Genomic DNA, 19,251 nt, shown 5'->3' with positions numbered 1-19,251 from the left:
GTTAGAAAGTTCTTTTGGAAAGTCTTCCTAAGCCTGAGGCACAATCTTCTAAAGCGCCTTCTTGATCGAAAAAATCCAGTGCTTTGAAGATGGAACTGAATGTGTGGGAACAGCCCAAGGACAGTGGGTACCACAGCTGCAGAGTAAGGAAGCAGATCAAGCTGGAGGACACCCTCAGAGATCAGAGCCAGCCAGGATCACACAGAGACAGACCCAGGGGGCAGTCAACACTGTCAGGACCCTGGCAGTTTCAATGGAGGAACCTGGAGCATGAGCATTCCAAAGGCTTTCAAGAGCTGTGCACCCTCGGGGAAGTCACTCCACCTCTCTGAGACTAAGCCTTCTCATCAGCCCTTGCCTGAGTGGCGGAACAGTGCTTAGGATGGCTGGCTTCCACATCCGACAACTGAGCCCTTGGCTCTGCCACTACGTGCGTGGCTTCTCTGTACCTGTTTCCACATCTGTGAAACAAGGATAAAAGTACATATGAAACAGGGTCATTGGGACAACTAAATGAGTTGGCATAGGAAAAGGATTTTTGAACTGCACTAGGCATATAGCAAGCACTGAATTCATGTTAGCTGTTATTTTTCTTGCCTAAGAGGGAAGTGTGAGGATTAAAGGAGATAGTATGTTTGTAAGGTTTCACATATAAATTTCCTTAGAAGATCAGCTCAGAAAGTGGTGGCACTCTGGTTATCTAATACTGCACAAAAAACCATTCCAAAAACGTAGTGGCTTAAAATAACAATGATCAGTTACTTTGCTCACAAATCTGCAATCTGGGCAGGCCTTGGCAGGGTTGGCTCATCTCTGCTCCATGCAGCATCAGCTGGGGAGATTTGAGGGGGCTGAAGGATTCACCTCCAAGGTGGTTCACTCCCATTGGGTAGCCAGTTGGTGCTAGCTGATGGCTAACTGTTCAGCTGGGGCTATACAGACCAATGGCCTATATTATCTCTACGTGGCTTCTCCATGGGGCTGCTTGGGTTTCCTCACAGCATGGCAGCTGGATTGTAAGAGCATGTGTCCCAAGAGATGGCATGTGGAGCTTCTAGTCTCTAAGGGTGTTGGCCTGAATGCAGGCACAACTTCACTTCTACTGTATTCTGTTAGTCAAGCACTCATGGAGCCTGTCCAGTCTCAAGGGGAGAAAGATAGATTCCTCCTCTTGAATGGAAAGAATGTCAAAGAATTTGCAGCCATCTTTAAACTACTACAGGTAATTTGTGTTTTCACTCCAGGTACTGGCCGCAGATCCAAATACACACACATAGGTGGGCAAGCTCTTTGTTCTCAAACCATACCCCAACTGAGAAATAGATGATCAAAGGGGGGAAGAGGGACCCCCTCCAAACTGGAGACATCCTATTTGTTGTTCCAGATTCAGTAGAAGAGAGTCTGTGAGTCTCTTATGGCTCAGGATTCCCAGGCAAGTACATACCCTGCATCCCCAGTATCTCTGCTTCCCTCTCCCAGGAGCTGGTCAGGAAGCCTGTGGTTGTATTCAGGATTGTAAGTCAGAATGGCAAAGCACACAGGTTATGGAGCCTTTGGGTAGCTTCCTAAGCTCCCTCAGCCTTATGTATCTCATTCAACAAATGGGCATGATACACCCTACATCACAAAGTCATTCTGAGGATTAACGGAGTGTCATGAGTAGGTAGGGTGCCAGCAAATTAACAAGTGACCCATCAGGCTCATTTTTTTCTAATGTGGCATAGTTTTCATTTCAAAAACAGATTTCCTCTTTCTCTCTAGCCTCCACTCCCCTGGAGAGTAGGCAGGAGTCAGGAGACCTTAAATAACCAATTAAAAATAAGCTTTCCTAAGATAGACAACTAGTATAGATATAGACACAAGTACAGATATAGACATATAGTATAGTACATAGAGATAGTATGATCTCAATATGTGAATAGACAGAGACTAGAGGAAATGTGCCAAGATGTTAACAGTTGCTGACCCTGGAAGATGAGACTACAGTTGATTTTTTTTCCTGCTTCTCCTATATAACTTTTTTTGTGTGTGTCCCCACATCTTACCAGTGTATGTGTTACTTTAATAAAAAAGACATATGTATTAAATGAATAAATATATGATAGCAGCCTTCCCACATACTCCCACACATCCTCCTACACAAACTTGTCTTTCTATAGAGCAGGCTTTGTGCAGAATGATGCTATCAGACCGACAAGTCTGGGCCGACAGTCTTCCTGGAGTTGAAGTAGACCATGCATCGCAGGACATTTAGCATCTCTGCCCCTCACCCACGTAACTGGCAGCAGTGCTCCCCACTGTCAGTTAAGAACGCCCCCACATTATGCAGAAAAAAAATGTTCTTGTTTTTCAGAGATGCATTTGGGGTGAAATGTCAGGATATCTGTAATTTAGTTTAAACTGCTTCAAAAAAATAGATAAAACAATTATGTGGAAAAAACACAACAAGCAAGAAATCTAGGCAATGAATACATGTGCATTTGTGCAGTTATTCTTCTTACTTTTCTGCTTGAATGTTTTCATAATCAAAAAGTGGGAGGAAATCCCCTGCACCCCATTTTTCAGATGCTAAATGCCCCCCATTGGTGTGGAGGTACTATCCCTTATTGAGAAGCCTATGGCTATGTCTTGTATTGCCTCTTCTTCATAAATGTTATGTCTGGTTATAAGTCAAAAACCCCCTCCAGCACTGCTTTTTTGGTCTTCAGATGTTTCCTTGATGACATTTGGAGGTAGGGGAAATGTCCCTGTGGCAACAGGAAGAAATGGCCCTTGTCTGGTTCTCTGGGGCCTTGCTGGTTCCATGAGGTGCCCTCTGCCCTGTCTGGTCAGTACTGTCCTGATTGCAGGAGCTGAAATTTATGACCTGTTCCCACTGGCATGGATTCAATGCTCCATCTCTTTCCTTGGGCACCTGCATGGTTCAGAGTCTCAACTGTACCCTCCATGCAGCCCTGATTCAGCTTGTCACCTGGCCACTCTCCAGGCTCACGATTTTTCATGCTTCTCCTCCATTCTTCCCTGGGGGCATGCAGGAACCTCTGGGGCTCTCCCATGTCATGCATACCCTGAGATGATTCCTCACACAGGTGACAACGCCAGGACAAAATAAGATGCAGTGACAGGGGAGCCCAACCATCCACCCATACCTTACTTCTACATGGCCTTTTACAGCTTTCACATACACATTCCCTTCAGTCACAAACCTTTTCTGAGCTCTGCACGCCAGGCACGTGCTACGGGTCTGGGTCCCCCTGCCACACACTGTATACACACACCAGGTGTCTATTGATATGTGAAAAGGCAAACGGATCATGCTGCAGCCACACAAGTAAATATCAAGCAGCTGCTACAAAGAAGAAAATGAATTGATATGTACTGATAAGGAAAGATAGCCAAGCAATGGCATTCAAAGGAAAGGCAAGTTTCAATATAATAGGTGGGGTAGGCCAGGAGCCCTTTTCCATGAAAAAAAAAAAAAAGTATAATGAGAACTGAAAGCAACACTCTTTTTTGTCCCCGCATTAAATAATACTGCGACCAAGTAATACTTTCGTTGCTTGCTCTAGGAAATACCTGCTCTCAGAAGATAAGACAGAACCAACCCAATGCCTCGCTTATAGAAACAAAATTTGCTCATCTAGACTCACTTCAAGTCCTTTGGGCCCACCAGTCTAAAGCTCTCAGGTCCTAAACTTTGCCCAGTCTCATCCAGTTACCTGTGCCCTATGACCCACCTCAAGGAGGCACCATCTTACGTGACCAGCACAGCCTTTAACACCCAGCAGCATTCTTTCTTGATGCTTTCCCTTCCCAGGAGAGAAAATGAGTGGGGAAAATCAGAGAGGGTGACTGAACATGAGAGACTCCTAACTCTGGGAAACGAACAAGGGGTAGTGGAAGGGGAGGTGGGCAGGGGGTTGGGGTGACTGGGTGATGGGCACTGAGGGGGCCACTGACGGGATGAGCACTGGGTGTTATGCTATATGTTGGCAAATCGAACTCCAATAAAAAATATACATATAAAAATACTTTCCCTTTCCAACACCACTACAACTTTCTCAAGGTGACCTTCTCCCTTTCTGCAGGAAGCTTAATACCCTTGGCTTTGTTTCATCAGTAAGTTTTCCTAGTAGTCTTTGAGGGAATCAATGATCAAGAATCATAAGAATTACTCTGTGCTGGGAACTGAGTGGATTGTTTCATACACGAACCTCTGTGAGAGGTTTCATGTCGCTGTGCCCATTTTACAGGTGAAGAAAGTAAGAATGGGAATTTGAACAACTCGGCCGAAGTTAGGCAAAGAATAAGTGGCAGAGAAGAACTCAGCCAGTGTGACTCCAGGAGAGCCTGAGAGTTTAACCCCCTGATATGACCTCGGTTCTCGTTATTATGACTACGCGTAACAAGTCACTCAAAATTCCAGTGGCTTAAAACAATTTTATTTTTGCTTATGGATCTTCAATTTGGGCAGGGCTTGGTAAAGATAAGTGCCTCTGCTCTGTGCAGCATCAGCTGAGGTAGCTCAAAATGCTGGAAGCTGGAATCATCTGGAAGCTCATTCTTTCACTTATCTGGCAATTAATGCTGAGTGTCAGCTGGGACCTTAGCTGGGCAATTAGCCACCACACTTACATGAGGTCTCTTCACGTGACTGGGGCTTCTACATAATGTGGTGGCTGGCTTCCCAGAGTGAGCATCCCAGGAAAAAAGAGATTTCCAGGTAAAGCCATCTTGTCTTTCATAATTTGGCCTTAGAAGTCATGCAGCATCACTTCTGCCACATTCTACCTGTCAAGGCAATCACAGAGCCCTCTCCCAATTCCATGGGAGGGGAAATAGACTCGCCTAGTGATGAGGAGTGGCCATGTCTGGAAGAGCAGATGAGACCAGAAATACTGATGTGGTTGTTTTGGGAAACACAATCTTCCACAGACCCACATATTCAGCGTGCCTGCATATAAAACCTGAAATATTATCTAACAAACAGTTAGCTATGGTTATTCTGGAGCTAATAGAGGCTTTTCGTTTTTATAATTTTCTATGATGTTTGGATTTTTTGTAACAGGTGTATAAAACACTATGGCAACGTATTTTTCAAATACGTGTCCAATCTCAAGAAGCTCATGCTGAAGATGAGTATACTCACCATTAGCTATTTCTTCTCCCAGATCCATTTTCTGCCTCATGCTGCTCTACTTTGAGGCCTGAGAGGATGATCTCTATAGATGGTATCACCGGACTCCTTCACCCTCTGCCTTCTGGTTGAGTTGATCCTATGGGAGCTGAAGTCAGAGGGTGAGAGGAGAGAGAGGGGTGGGTATTGATTCTCCTCTCCATCCGCCCATGGTTCTCATGATGGCATGTTCCCCTATAGCCCAGAGCATCTGTTGGGCAGCCCCTCTTTCATAGCTACAAGTCTCATTGGGTTCCAGTAATACTTCCTTTATCTCAATTCTTCAGAGATAATGGCTTGCCTCTGTGGCTGGTCCCTGGGACACCTCATCTTCCCTTAGGGGTTTCCTTAATCCTTGCTATTCCTCTATAATTGTCTTTTCATTAAACTCTCTTTAGTTAAGCCCTTTAATTGCACTCTCTGTTCCCTACCAAGTCCCAGTCCCTGACTGATCCAGTAAAGCACTGATGGAGACAAACATGCAAACAATAATATTACATTACATGCTTTTATATGTTTTTAAAGGCATGTATAGGAAAAGAATATCTATTGATTTTTATTTTTATCTTTTTTTAGAGAGAGACAGAGAGCATGAGCAGGGTGGGGGCAGAGAGAGAAAGAGAATCCCAAGCAGGCTCCACACCCAGCAGAGCCTGACATGGATCTTGACCCCCTGACCTCAAGAACATGACCCAAACCAAAATACAGAGTCATATGCTCAACCAACTAAGCCACTCAAGCACCCTGAAAAGAATATCTAGTTTTTTTTCTTTTTTATGAAATATCTAGGTTTTAAATGAAAGAGTCAGAAAAGCCTTCCCAAAGAAAATGATATTGAGACACAAAGGATGAGCCAGTGTTCACTGGTTTGTGAAAAGGAGAAGAACTTTCCAACCTCATGAGGTTTCCATGGATAAGGAAGCAGGCCAAGAGAGGTTAGGTGACTTACTCATGGCTACACAGGATATAGCACAGACTCAAGTCTTCTGCTTAATCCATCACACCACAGGACAAGCTTATGTTAGTTATATTAGTTGAGATGTTTTTGGCTGCAAGTAACCAGGAAAAAATTACTTAAGCAGTAAGGAAAATATTTATGTAATACATTTATATGATCCTATTATATAATGACAAGAAGACCGAGGTGAGGTAACTCTGGCGCTGATGAAATGAAATCAGATGTTCAACAAGGTCTTCCAGAAGATCTAAATGGAGAAATAGACCATAGATTGGAAGACTGAATATTGTCAAGTCAATCCTCCTTAAATTGACTTATAGATTTAATACAATCACAATGAAATTCCCACACAGTTTATGTGTGGAACTCATCAAGTTAATTCTATAATTTCTATGGAAATACAAAGGAGAAGCCTAGGCTATCTTGAAGAAGAACATACACTACCAGATATCAACACTTAATATCAAGTTACAATAATTAAGGCAGTGCAGTATTGGTACAAGGATAGACAAATAGACGAGTGGAACAGAATTGAGAGTCCAGAAATGGAACCAAATATGTATGTTCATTTTGTTTCCACTGAATTTCAGTGGCACTGGAGAAATGGGATATCCATATAGAAAACAGGCTGTATGGAGGAAAAATGAATCTTTACCTCACACCATATATAAAAATTAATGTGATGTGGATCACAGACCTAAATGTAAAAGTTAAAAAGAATCAAGCCTCTCAAGGAAAATATAGAAAAGTTTCTTCATGATCTTAGGGATAGGCAAATATCTCTGAAACTGAGCACAAAAAGAAACTCCCTAAAACCCACTATACTGAAAACATTTAGACTTCATTAAATATAAGAACTTAGGTTCACCAAAAGGTATTATTAAGTAAGTGAAGAAGCAATCTACAGACTGGGAGAAGATATTTGCATTCTATATATCTGACCAAGAACTTATATCCAGAATATAAATAACACCTACAAGCCAGTAAGACAAAACGACCCACTTTAGGAAGGGAAAAGGACTTTGACAGACACCTCTTAGAAGAGAAAATGACCAAAATGCACTTGAAAAACTTGTCAGAGGGGTGCCTGGGTGGCTCAGCTGTTGAGTGTCAGCCTTCAGCTCAGGGTGTTATCCTGGGGTCCCCGGATCGAGTCCCATATCATTATCCTGGGGCCCCCGGATCGAGTCCCATGTCGGGCTCCCTGCATGGAGCCTGCTTCTCCCTCTGCCTGTGTCTCTGCCTTTCTCTCTCTCTGTAGCTCTCATGAATAAATAAATAAAATCTTAAAAAAAAAAAGAAAGAAAAAAGAAAAGAAAAACTAGTCAGAGAAATGCAAATTAAAACTACAAGATATCACAACTCATCACCAGAATGGACAAAACTAAAGACTGGCAATATCAAGTGTTGATAAGTACGTAAAATTGTGGATGCCGAGAAAAATCAAGGCCATTCCACCTCAAGTTTAGCATTAGCACAAGTACAGCCATCTTAGGCCCCTGTGAAGAAGAGCTGAACTTTATAGGAAAAACTGCAGAATGTCCTCGGCAGGTAATCCCATATCAGAAAGACAACAGAGCCCACACCTGTGGTAGAAAGTCCCATATTAAAATGAGAACAGAGCTCAATGCCCTTGAAAGCCCCATATCAAAATGTAAACAGAACTTGAGAAATTCCTCCACCCCTTCTGAAAATCCCCTAGACCAGCCTATAAAAAACCCAGCTGTAACACACTTCAGGGGTCCAAGTCCCTGCACCGCTGTGTCGGGTATACTTGGACCCAAGCTCAAGCTTGCTAATAAACCCTCGTGTGCTTGCATCAGTGTCGGCTCCTTGGTGGTTTCTCGGATTCGCAATCTTGGGCACAACAAAACAACAGGAAAAAAAAAAAAAAAAAAACAACTGGAAATCTCACACACTTCTGGCAGGAGTATAGGTTAGTTAAACCACTTTGGAAACTGGCAGTATCAACTAACTAAATAAAGTGTTATCTATCCAATGACTCAGCAATTTCACTCCAAGATGTACATTCAGGAGAAACGAGGACACTCATCCCCCCAAAGATGGATACGTGGAATGTTTATTGCACATTTTTTCGCTCTCAAAATAGCCAAAAACTGGAAATAGCTCAAATGTCCATCAGCAGGAAATGGATAAAACAAAATTGCAGTACCCCTGGAACACAACACAGTGACTTTTAAGATAAATTACTGATGTACATAAAAACATAAAAGAATGTCAAAGAAAACATCCTGAATGAAAGAAGCCAAACACAAAACAGTAAGTATTGTATGAATCCATTTATAGGAAGTTCAGATACAATAATGTATGGAGCTGGGAATCAGAACAGGCTGGATATTGCCTGGGAAGGAGCACAAGAGAACCCTGTGAAGTGCTGGATATGTTCTGCATCTTCATCCGGTAGTGATTACTCGAGTGTATACAGACATAAAAAGTTGCAAAGCTATATACACTTAAGGTTTGCGGACTTTACTGTAATGGAAATTACACTTCCGGTTTAAAAATCTGGGATCCCTGGGTGGCGCAGCGGTTTGGCGCCTGCCTTTGGCCTAGGGTGCGATCCTGGAGACCCGGGATCGAGTCCCACGTGGGGCTCCCGGTGCATGGAGCCTGCTTCTCCCTCTGCCTATGTCTCTGCCTCTCTCTCTCTCTCTCTGTGACTATCATAAATTAAAAAAAAAAAAAAAGAAAAAAATCTGCTACCAAGCATTTCCACACTGCCATCCCCACATAATCACAAAACTGTGCCTTCAATATTAAGGCATCACATATACAGAAGAATATGGCTCGGGGAAGAGGAGACCCTCTCTTCCTGTGCCTCTTTGAAAAATAAAGAAACATTCCACAGATGCCTTGTCACATCTTACTGGCCATAATTGCATCATATGTCCTGGTTAACCCAATTGCTGGCAAGGGAAGTGGGTGTTCCTGATCAGAGCTTACCTTCCTCCTGGTCCCTTGGGAAAGAGTGAAACACTTGCTGGATCTGTGATAAATGTTAAGCCTGTAGCAATCAGTTATTGAACAAGGAACTTGGCTCTCCCCACAGAGGTTACCTCCCAGGGATAAAGCAGCATTTCATCCCTCACAACATCTTCTTTTGTCTTTTTTTTTCCCCAAAATGTATGTATCTTCATTGTTTTTCTGTTTAGGTGATTAATGGTCATTGTACAAGTTCAACAAGTAGGTGAAAACCAGCTATAATTAATTCTCCCCTACCCCACACCGTGACAATCATGATTACAAGTTTGATCTATGGTCTTCCAGAATTTTTTCTTGACATATATGTCATTTTATATATTTATATGATGTTTTCACCTAAAGAAACAGGAGCACACCATATTTGTGAAATACTATCATGAGTCCACATAAGGAAGCCTTTCTGTCATTTTCTCAGCTACAACCCTAATTATTCTTCAGGTGTCTGGGGGCCAAGTGCTTCAGGTAAAATGGTCCCTTCAGGGAATGAATTAGGATTAGTGTGAAAGAGTGGTTCTGATTCGTGCTGCCCATCAAAAACACCTAGGGAATTAAAAGATCTAGGTGAAGCCCTAGGTCCCACCCCCCAGAGAGATGCCATACACTGGGTTGCTGTGGCCTCAGGAACCCAGACCTCACAGGTATTGCTGAGAGGCAGTTTAGGCTGAGATCTGCTGGTCAACTCTCGGGGCAGTACCCATTCCCTGTGGGCACTGACTGGTTTAAGAATGAGTCACACAACCCAGTCCTTGCCATGGGCAAAGAGGGGAAATTGATGATTCCTGATGACATCATTGTGCTGCCAAATCTGACTTCTTGAGTGAGATAATATGATTTCATTCACATTTTCACCACTTTGAGTTACATGCAGCCAAAAGCTTCTTAACGAGGGTAACCACTGTTTATAACCTGCTTTTCAACATCTGTTTTTGGGTTTTGACTTTTACTACAGTTGTGCATTTGTTGCTTGCTTGCTCCCAGCCCCCCCAATCTGGTTGCTGAGGAGGATCATCTGTTAGAGGGAAGGACTTGGAACTGGTGAGGCAGTGAGGGGCTCCAGCTTGGAACCTGGAAAGTAGCTACTCTCCCCAGATTGGGGGAACCAGCAAGCTAAAGGGGGAGATGCCAGAATTGGGGAAACCCAGCTCAGGTGCAAGCATGAGGGGTCCAGGGGCTGTGCCAGAGGTGGTCACTCAGGTTCAGGAGCCCTTACAAGGATCAGCAAGGTGGGCAGACCTCAGCCCTGGGGGCTCTGGGGTAGAACTGGAACTGGGGATCAGGGAACCCATGGAGGTAGGAATCAGCCTTAGGGCAGCAGGGTCCCCTCCCAGTCCTGGCATATCCCCTTTCATTTTACTAACTAGGTCCTAAAAAACAGATGTCCTTATAAAAATATCAAAAGGAAACCAATTCCCATTATATTAAGTGGGAAAAATTAAATACAGATTACCTCAAAACCCTCAATAAATTTCCTGAAATTTTACTAAGGTAAAGCTCCATAAAATGTATGTATGACTTTTCTGTGTGTGTATGTATATACATACACACACACACACACACGTATAAATGCATATACATATACATACACACACATACACATACATTTATGTTTTTTAAAACTACCATGTTAGGAGCTGGGTCACTTGGTTACTTTTCAACATTTCTCCATGTATTTCTAATCTACCCAATTTTTTTACTAAAGATTTTGTTTATTTATTTATTTTGATACAGAGAGAGAGAGAGCACAAGCAAGGGGAGTGGCACACAGAGGGACAGGGAGAAGCAGGTTCCCCTTTGAGCAGGAAGCCCGATGTGGGGCTCAATCCCAGGACACTGAGATCATGACCTGAGCCAAAGGCAGATGCTTAACCGACTGAACCACGCAGTCGCCCCTCTATCCATTTTTTAATTGGGATATAATGTGAAACTTTTTCTCCCAAATAATTTTGTTAAAATGTTCTAATGAGTTTGGGGGTCTAAATATAAATGGTTTCCTATATAAGCATTTGCCCCAAGAACAGCATTGTTGTTGAGAGACACACCCACACTACCAGTTTGGGTATTATAACTAAGGGTCATTCTAGCGGGAGAACGTGAAGGAGGGAAATACTCTGCAGGATATGCATGAATACCTTGGAGGTTTCTCCTTACTTACAGCTCAAACCCCTCTTTGGCAACAGTCACATAGTAAACACGCCATCGTGGATGCCGTAATTGACATAAACTGTCCTCTATATAGGACATTTAGAATGTTTCCAATTTTTCACAACTGTAAACAAAGCTGCATTAAACATCTTTGTACAAACATCCTTACCCATTTGTCCAATTACCTCTTTGAGATGAATTAAATCCTTGAAATGAAATTGCTGGGCCGAAGGTTCTACAAATTTAAAATTTTGATCCATACTGCCAAATTGCCCTCCAGAAAGGTTGTACCAACTCCGCTACTTCTCCACTGCTGGAACAATGAACATGTATCACTGGGGCACGCTGGCCCACCTGGATGGAGAGGAGAATGGATGGCTTTGTTAACATAGCCTTTGGAAGCAGAGAGCTTCGTAATTCAGGTACCAATTACATTTGGAAATGAGATTAGCACATGGAATCTTCCCATTCATCTCTCTGGGAGTTTCAAGGTTCCGTTCCTGGGCAGATGAAACCATAAAACAAAACTGGTGAAATGAAGTCAATGTGGAGTCAGGACATTTACCCTGATAAATGCTTTCATTTAGGACAGACTTCCAGGGCTTGCTTTGCTCTGACTTGAAGGAACATCCATAGCACACTCAGGCCCCCGGTTGTTCCCCATGGGTGCCCCTTCCTCCCTAAATATACACACTGAGCCCATCGGCCCCCTTCTTAAAGTAAATCATGATGCCCCACCCAAAACATGTTCTTGAGAATGATGCCCGGCCTCCTAACCAAACAATTGCAGTTGTTCACTATGTAATAATAATGATGACATCAACAACGGTATAAAAGTTAGCACTTACATAATGGGAGAGTTACTGTTCAATAAATATGGAGTTTCAGTTTGGGGTGATAAGAAAGTTCTGCAGATGCATGGTGGTGATGGTTGCATAACACCGTGCATGTACTTAATGCCTTGGAACTGCACGCTTAAGGATGGTCCTTAATATAAAATGATAAATTTCATGTTATAGATATTTTACTACAACGTAGAAAAACAAAAACAAAAACCCAACTTACCAGTTTCTGGTCCAGCATGTAAGGAACTCGGAAGTCATCATCACTCTGTCCTAACAAGTGCAGAGCTGAAAGCACTGAAAAATCGACAACTCTTCTTGGATCTGTAAGAGAAATGAGATCCCAGGGCAGACTGCTGCCCCTAAAATTGGACAGACAGGCAGACACAGAGAATCACAACTCACTGAAGCTGAAACCTCCATGGGAACCAGTGTACACATAGGCAGACCTGAGGAGTTGTAGGAGGCTCAGTGTGAATAAGGCTGAGAGATAAAACCTCTAGGGGCCCCCAGTCATGGGGAACCCCCAGAATTTTATGAGTTTTTCCTTCAGGAGCTTGACCAGGTTTTCGCAGTGAATATTGGAATTTCAGTGAAATTGGGAGGAAAATCCCTTTATGCCTCTCTGCCAGGGCAAGAGGAAATATGCCAAAGCACTCTGTCCTTCTTACCAATGCCTACCCTCAGGAGAAACTATTTTACCAGAGTTTAATCTCTTGGGATTTTATCAGAGCCTAACTGACTTAGGGGAAGAAAGTACCCAGCTTCAGCATTCTCCACCCATCTTGTCCTACCTACAGGAGGGAGAAACTGAGAAATGCTTGTGAAGTCCACAGCTCAGACACACAACCTCATGAGAAGACTGAGACCTAATCACAGGACTATAGCATGCTTGTCTCCCTTATTCGCTACCACCATACCACTAAAGGCCCATTTCCCAAAGTTTCTTTGATCCAGCCTGGCTTTCAACAACAACAAAAATCACAAGGCATACTAAAAGGCAAAAACACAGTTTGAAGAGACAGAGAAAACATCAGAACCAGATTTAGAGATAGCAGGATGTTGAAATGATCAGACTGGGAATTTCAAATTAACTATGATTACCATACTAAAGGCGCTCATGGAAAAAAGACCACATGTGAGAACAGACAGGCAATGTGAGCAGAGAGATGGACATTCTTACGAAGATGAAAAAAAATGTTAGAGATTAAAAATCCTGTAACAGAAACAAAGGGTGTCTGCCTTCCATCAAGACATGTAACATGAAGAATTCTTCAGATAGAGCATTGGGGTTCAGGTGCAGGGTGGCTTCCAAATAATAATGTCTGTTCCATATATTGTGGGGGTTAGGGTTGCACCAACTTAGACACTTCACACCCTTCTCCTGGCAGATACTAGCACCTGGTGCTGAATCAGAGCAACACCTTGACCTCACCTTCCCTTTCCCAAGTTCAGGTTCAAGTTCACAGTATCCAGAAGAGCCTCAGTAAACCCAGCCCTGGTAGGTAACCTAAGGACAGAGGCAAAAAGAGTTTTAGTGATTGCCCTGTCTTCCCCTTTTTTTTCCCAGTCATTTCACTCTGCCTTCCACTAAGCTTTGAAATGTAATTCAGGGGCCTGGGCTTATTTACTCCCAAGCATCTGCCCAGTCCAGCTCTCAGCCCAATTAGCAAGTACTTTATCCTGAGACTGGGCAAGCAGGTGCTGCTGGGAGATTATTACTCAGCTCTCTAACCAGGGCATTGGGAGAAAAGGGGCTTTTGCCTCCAGAGGCAGCAGACGTATCCCTCTTAAGGAGATGAGGGAGGTGTACAGAAGCTTGGGGAAGCACCGAGAGAGTCACCCCACCCCAGACAGGAGGCTGGGGGGGGGGGTCAGGGAAGACCCCCCCTAGAAAACCAGTATTTCAAAAGAGTCTGGAAGGAGTGAGAATTCACTCTACTGACAAGGGAAGGATTCTCTAGTCAAAGTACCTGTGTGTACAGAGCTCAAAGGTGTGAGAAGGCAAAAATATACCCAGGAGATAAGCCCAGGGAGAGCTTAGAAATCTAGTCAATGAGTGGCTCATCCTTTAATGCATCTCAGACATTCCCCCTCTCTCTGAGAATCTGATACGTTCATTCTACCCCAGTCATGAGCTCATATGCACACCTACACAGAAACTGGCTCCCACTGTCAAGGACAGCGGGGATCTCAGGTTAAGGATTATTTCCATAAGTCGACTCTTCAGTAGCAGATGTCGAAATATGCCTGGAGAAGGCCAAAGTGGCAATTGCAGCAAAGCATTGCCTTACCCCCTGCATCCTACAAAACCTGGTTCTGCCAATTCTAGAACCTTCCAGGATGCTGGGGTGAATGGGCTGTCCATCAGTATATGCCCCTCCTTAGGCGGGATGGTTGACCCTCCTCCACTCTACCAAACCTTCTGTCATTCCCCAAAACAGATTCTGCCTTTATTTATTGTGTCTCACAGTTAGAGATGTCTCCTGGTCTCAGCAAAGATGGAAAGGGTGTTTGCATGTTCTTATTACTTGAAGTGGATTCAATGACAAGAGAACAAGATAGAAAACCAGGCCAACCTTGAATGTAGTTCATTAACACTACTGAACTGCACACTCACACATGGTAAAGATGGTACACATGTTAGGTGTTTATTTTTTTTACCACAATTAAAAACAAAAACAAAACCTAGCCATATTATTTTTGTTAAGATTTTATTTATTTATTCATGAGAGACACAGAGAGAGAGGCAGAGACACAGGCAGAGGGAGAAGCAGGCTCCCCACTGGGAGCCTGATGCAAGACTCCATCCCAGAACCCGTGGATCACAACCCAAGCCAAAGACAGATGCTCAACCACTGAGCCGCCCAGACATCCCCAAAACCTAGCTATTCTAAAACCAGAAATCTCCTCATTGAGTTTTTGGGGAATCCCTATGGATGTTGAAAACCATACACGAGAAGCCATTTCCTTGAAAACCTATTTACAGTAGAACATGAATACTTTGATTCCTTCTATACAATTTATTGAGACAATTACTGGGAATACCTATGACAGTGGTTCTCAAAAGTATGTTCTCCAGACCAGCAGCATCAGCATCACCTGGAAGCATGTAAGAAATGCAAATCCTCCCATCTCAATAAAAAGAAATGCAGATCCCCAGGCCTTACCCCAGACCTACTGAATCAGAAGTTCTGTGACGTGTGTTTTAAAGCCCTTCATGCCTAAATATTGAGTATCAGCTTCGTGACAGCTGATACATAAAGTCTGAGAACCACTCATCTAGAGCAATGTGGGGAAAAAAAGAATGAAACCAATATAGGCTGAACATCAAAGGAATGGTCTAACTTCTTAACATAAATAAAACATAAAGGAAATAATGAAACAAGAAGAGAAAGTAATTTATTGGGTGCCTATCCTGTCTCAGGTACCATCCTTGCCAGTTTAGCTACTTATTTAATCCTCACAGTTTCCTTGAAAAGAATTATTCTCTCCATTTTACAGGTAAGAAAACTGAGGCTTAGGAAAAGTAAGTAACTTAGCTAATTAAGAAGGATTTCATTTTTTTTAAGTTTTTATTTATTTATTCATGAGAGACACACAGAGAGAGGCAGAGACACAGGCAGAGGGAGAAGCCAGCTCCTCACAGGGAGCCCGATAGGGACTTCATCCCAGATCCTGGGATCATACCCTGAGCCCAAGGCAGACACTCAACTGCTGAGCCCCTCAGGCATCCCTTAAGAAGCATTTCAACCACGGTCTGCCAAACTCTTTAGGTCCTTTTCTTTGTTGTCTTCATCACTGAGACTATCACTGGCTATGGAAGACAGAGAAAAGAAAAGGTTTCTTCTCTGCTTGGTAAAATCCTATTCATCCTCCAAAGCAGAACTCAAATGTCACCTCCCCTGGAAAGTCTTCAAGAACTGCCTCACTCAAAATTAACCTTTCTACAGCACTTTGCACGTACCTCTCTTGGAGTACCTCATATACCTTACTATAGAAGTTCTCAAATCTTTGGTCCAGGGTCCCTTAGAAATTATTGACATTTAAAGGCAAATGAACCTTGACCTAAACCTCACAGCTTATGCAAAAATTAACTCACAATTTTTCATCAAAAAAAAAGATTAGTTGTAAAATGTAATACTACACAATTTTTTTAAAAGATCCATTTATTTGACAGAGAGAGGGGCAGGGGCATGGGGGGTGGGGCTGGAATTCTCAAATAGACTCTCCACTGAGCAGGAGCCTAATGCAGGACTCAATCCCAGGACCCAGAGGTCATGCTCCCAGCCCAAATCAAGAATTGGCTGCTCAACTGACTGACCCAGCCAGGCACCCCAACACTATATAACTTCTGGGGGGAAATTTTTTTAAATCTTTGTGATCTAGGGCTGGGTGAAAAGTTCTTAGTAAAAGCATGATTTATAAAAAATAATAATAATAAATTGGATAGTGCAAAATGAAAATCTTTTGCTCCAAGAAAGGACCTGTAAAAAGGACAAAACACTGGGAGAAAATATTTGCAAACCACATATCTGACAAAGGACTGGTATCAAGAATACATAAAGAGTGCTCCAAACCCAAAAATGAGAACAAACAATCCAATTAGAAAATGGGCAAAGATCATGAATAGGCATTGCACTGAAAAGGATATAGCAAGTAAGCACATAAAAATATTTTCAACATCATTAGCCATCAGGAAATGTGAATTCAAATCATCATGAGATATTACTACACAACTATCAGAATAGCTAAGATAAAATATAGTGATAACAGCAAATGCTGGTGGAGATGCAGAGAAACTAGATCACTTATAATTTGGAATGTAAAATGATACAGCCACTCAAGAAAAAAAAAGTGATGATTTCTTACAAAATGAAATATGTTTACTGTGCTACCCAGCGATTGTATTTGGGAGCATTTACCCCAGACAAGTAAAAACTTCTGTTCATTCAAAAACCTGTACATGAATGCTCATAGCAACTTTATTTGCAATAGCCAGAAATCAGAAACAGTCCTTCCATAGGGGAACTGTTCAGTAAACTGTGGTACATCTACATCATGGAACACTACTCAGCCATAGCAAGGGGTACATTCTGGATACACACAACACCTTGGATGGATCTCAACGGAATTATGCTGAGTGAGAAAGCCAATCTCAAGAGGTTACATAAGGCATTATTCCATTTATAGAACATTCTTGATGACAAAATTGTAGAGAGGGAGAACAGGGGCCAGAGAGGAGAGAGGGAGGTGGCTGTAGGGACAAGAGGGTAGTAGGAAAGAACCCTGTGATGGAATTGTTAGACATCTTGACTGTGGTGGCGGTCACACAAATCTATGCATGGGATAAAGTGGTGTAAATTAAACACAGACACACATAAAATGGGTAGAATCTGGATAAGGAAGTTGGATTGTATCACTGCCAATCTCCTGGTTGTACTAAAGTTACACTGTACTAAAGTTACACAGGATGTTCACCATCAGGGGAAAGTGGGTTAAGAGTATACAGACTCTGTCATCTTTCTCCCCCCCGCCCCCCGCCCTTTTGAACCTACAATGATCTCAGAGTGAAAAATTTTTTAAAAAGTATTGAGGGCTGCAGAGAGATTTTGTTTATGTGGGCTATATTCATTGGTATTTTCTATCTCATAAATTAAAATGGAGATTTTTTTTAGGTATTTGTTATCTTTAAAACCATGATAAGCTCATTTTCGTGTTAATATAGACAAATCATTTTTTATGAAATGAATTTTTTGAAAAATAGTGAGAGGAGTGACACTTTCACAAATTTACAAATTCTCTTTAATGTCTGGCTTCACAGACAACCGATTCTCCTGTCTGCTTCTGCATTATAATATGTTGTGATAACAGACATCATGCAGTCTCTGGAAAATTCTACTGTACACACATGAAAAATTAAGAGTGAATAGGGCAAATAATGTCTTAGTGTTATTATGAAATTAGTTTTGGCCTCATGGATCCCCTCAAGGGTCTCAGGGTGATCTAGGTGTCCTGGGACCACACTTTAGAAATTCTTGTATTATTGTGATCATTCTTTCATACATTTGCACCTGCACTTAGTGAGCGAAGACAGGGAGAGCACCTTTTTCATCTTTGTATTCCAAGCACCTTATACAGTGCCTGGCAAAAAGCTGATACCCAATAAATATTTGATGAACCAATGGAATATTAACAACTTGTTAGCCCTTGGAGAGAGCAAGAGAGCACAAGAGAGATCACCAATCTGATTGACAATATATGCTTTAGACTTTTTAGTTCTGAGTCAGAATAAAGGTCAGAGTGTTCTGGCATAGCTTGGTCCGAAAGAACAAACATTGTTCTGAGAAACCAGGAGGCTCCCGGGACATGAAACATAGGTTTGCAATGACTGAGTGGCCTTTTGAAAAAGGTCTCGCTGTGTCACAATTTCTCGCAAGTCTTGACCTTGAGACCTCTCCACACCATTCAGAACAAACATGGGGAGATGGGGGCTTCATGGGTTGGGCAGAAACATAATGAATTCTTTCCCCTGCTCTATTATCTTCCTACACCTAACCCCTGAGGTCATCCCTAAAGCACTTACTGATGGCCAGTCTCAACCTACTTGGTCCACAGTCATTCTGGGAAGGGAAAAACAGTTCTAACCACCGTTCCAGATCACAAATTGGTTCTCATTTCTCATCCAAAGAATTCACCAAAGAACAATTTAGCAGGGAGTACAGAAAAACGCAGAAGCTTAGAGTTGCCACTGAAAAATGTTCATTAGAATCCACTGTGCGTCAGACAGTGAGCCAGACCTGTGGAATATTCCACCATGACAAAGCTCATGCCCCCTCTTCACCCCAAGTCAAGGACGGGGTGTGTGTGTGTGTGTGTGTGTGTGTGTGTGTGACTTGACACTATGCTTGCCAGCAACCAGAGCTCTGAGGTGGAGAGAGAAATCAGGGATCCCTGAGTGGTTTGGCGGTTTAGTGCCTGCCTTCAACCCAGGGCGTGATCCTAGAGTCCCAGGATCGAGTTCCACGTCGGGCTCCCTGCATGGAACCTGCTTCTCCTCTGCCTCTCTCTCTCTCTCTGTCTCTCATAAATAAATAAAATTTTTTAAAAAGGAAAGAAAGAAAGAGAGA

The 19,251-nt window shown here is 42.7% G+C and overlaps 1 long non-coding RNA gene across 8 annotated transcripts in view; it reads right to left on the bottom strand.

The window, feature by feature from the left end:
• Nucleotides 1-19,251, bottom strand: part of LOC102156297 — an 85,287-nt gene that overhangs the window by 49,092 nt on the left and 16,944 nt on the right. For 5 of the 8 annotated variants that reach the window (XR_005377671.1, XR_005377668.1, XR_005377669.1 and 2 more), the window contains 4 exons: nucleotides 13,557-13,631; nucleotides 12,345-12,445; nucleotides 11,465-11,633; nucleotides 5,150-5,285 (listed from right to left, as the gene is read on the bottom strand). This is a non-coding gene — a long non-coding RNA (uncharacterized LOC102156297). Of the gene's footprint in view, nucleotides 1-3,737; nucleotides 3,810-5,149; nucleotides 5,286-11,464; nucleotides 11,634-12,344; nucleotides 12,446-13,556; nucleotides 13,632-19,251 lie in introns of all 8 variants that reach the window. The other 3 variants (XR_005377672.1, XR_005377673.1, XR_005377674.1) reach the window with 2 other exon arrangements.

Source organism: Canis lupus, chromosome 24 (assembly GCF_011100685.1).
Source record: "Canis lupus familiaris isolate Mischka breed German Shepherd chromosome 24, alternate assembly UU_Cfam_GSD_1.0, whole genome shotgun sequence".
NCBI lineage: Eukaryota > Metazoa > Chordata > Mammalia > Carnivora > Canidae > Canis > Canis lupus.
Note: the sequence above shows the minus strand (reverse complement) of the source record. Positions and strands in the feature narration are given on the sequence as shown.